The following is a 1,716-nucleotide window of genomic DNA, read 5'->3' as shown; positions in this document are numbered from 1 at the left end:
AAATATTTTAAAGAAAGTAAAAAAAGGAGAGGTTGTTGGTGATCATTCATGAGTTAGACCCTAAGGCATCCGAATGGGATGCGATGAGGGACGCTAATGAGCATGTGACTAAACTTAGACGTGACCAAGAGACTAAGTGAGCTCAACCAGATAAGGCTAAACATGTTCAGAAAGATAGTAATAATACGAAATATGTTCATGTCATTGCTAATTAAAAGCATAGAAAGAATCAGGTATTTTAACTAGAACAATATTTCCCGCAAAAAAAAAACTAGAACAATATGAAGGAACCATAGTGCATGAGGAAAACTTGAAAGATATAAAATTTGCTAATGTCTAACTCCAATATCGTTGTCTTTTGTGTTGCTAGCGAACTTCAAGGCACATGCTTCTCCTCCGCCCTATCACAATCACCTTTGAGTCACCCACTTGGTTTCTCAATAGAAGAGCAAATGTGTTAAATGACCCAACTAAGAACATTTTGCGTAGCTTATGAATTCAACAAAAAAAATATTAAAATCCAACAATCGAAATGTGAATGACCAATATCCCTATCTCATAGTAGTACGCAAAGATGAGTCATTTTCACCATATTATTGGTATAGGCCATGTCTATGCATTACTTTTAAGATATTTTTTCAAGAAGTTTTAATAATGAAGAGGACGTTAAGATATTTCCATTGTTCTTTTCATGGGTAACTTTCTAGATTTTTTTTGAAGAGGACGTTGAGTTTCTGGCCTCTACATCGAACAGATGCACATAATCTTTTATTATTAGGTAACTTTGTACAGTAAAAAGAATTTCCGAAAAAGAAGGTTGAGTTTGTGGCCTCACCCATTATTATTGGGTAACTTTGTAGATGAACGGAGAAATAGTTTTTGATTTGTGGGAGGCAAATTATTCGTGTACAACACGAGCAGTGGGGGCTGGCTGCTGTTTTAGACTGGGCCAAGCGCACAAGGCATGCACAAGAAATGGCCTGGGCCCATGCAGAAGTCTCGAACATTCCCTCCCACACCTCCAGCCAGCGGCAGCGGTAGTACCCTCGTACTTCACCGCCGGACGACGCGCTCGCGGTCGTCGTACGTAGGTGCGGGGAGACATGAATATACGAGTTGATTAAAATTTACGAATTATATAAGGAACAAACGATTTTATATCACTACGATCAGATGGCCGAGTTGGTCTAAGGCGCCAGATTAAGGTTCTGGTCCGAAAGGGCGTGGGTTCAAATCCCACTCTGGTCAATTCTTTTTGTTTTTGTTTGCAAAAGGTGTTTAACAAGCTATCCATACAGTTATACCTGTTGGGCTATAACGCTCCTATTTTGTAAACACCAACTGTTTTATCTTATTTTTTAGTTTATGTTTTTAAAAAAAATATAATTTGTAAAAAAAAGGCAAGAACAATTTGTAAAAAAAAAGGGCGTACGACGCTCCTATTCTGTAAGCCTTTTGCCTTCACATCCATGTATGTCAGTTTTATTGCATAGAACTGAAGAAGAGGTACACAAGGCACATACAGGTTCTTCCAACATGAAGTTCTTGCTAATTACAAGCACAAGGAGACCGGCTTTTGTGAACCTGGGTGTATGTGAATCCACTTTTTCAAAAGTGGGTTTGTGATGTCAAAACATGTTTTAAAAATCGAAACACAAATGATTGCAAAGATGATCTCAAACATGTGTCCTGGACATGAGTTTCGTTCTGAAAAAA

At 38.1% G+C, this 1,716-nt stretch overlaps 1 non-coding gene across 1 annotated transcript; it reads left to right on the top strand.

The window, feature by feature from the left end:
- The first annotated feature begins 1,167 nt into the window (after positions 1 to 1,167).
- TRNAL-AAG lies at positions 1,168 to 1,248 on the top strand. The gene has a single exon. It is a non-coding gene; the product is annotated as a tRNA-Leu (tRNA).
- Positions 1,249 to 1,716: the final 468 nt, after the last annotated feature.

This window comes from Lolium rigidum, chromosome 4 (genome assembly GCF_022539505.1).
Source record: "Lolium rigidum isolate FL_2022 chromosome 4, APGP_CSIRO_Lrig_0.1, whole genome shotgun sequence".
Lineage (NCBI taxonomy): Eukaryota > Viridiplantae > Streptophyta > Magnoliopsida > Poales > Poaceae > Lolium > Lolium rigidum.
Note: the sequence above shows the minus strand (reverse complement) of the source record. Positions and strands in the feature narration are given on the sequence as shown.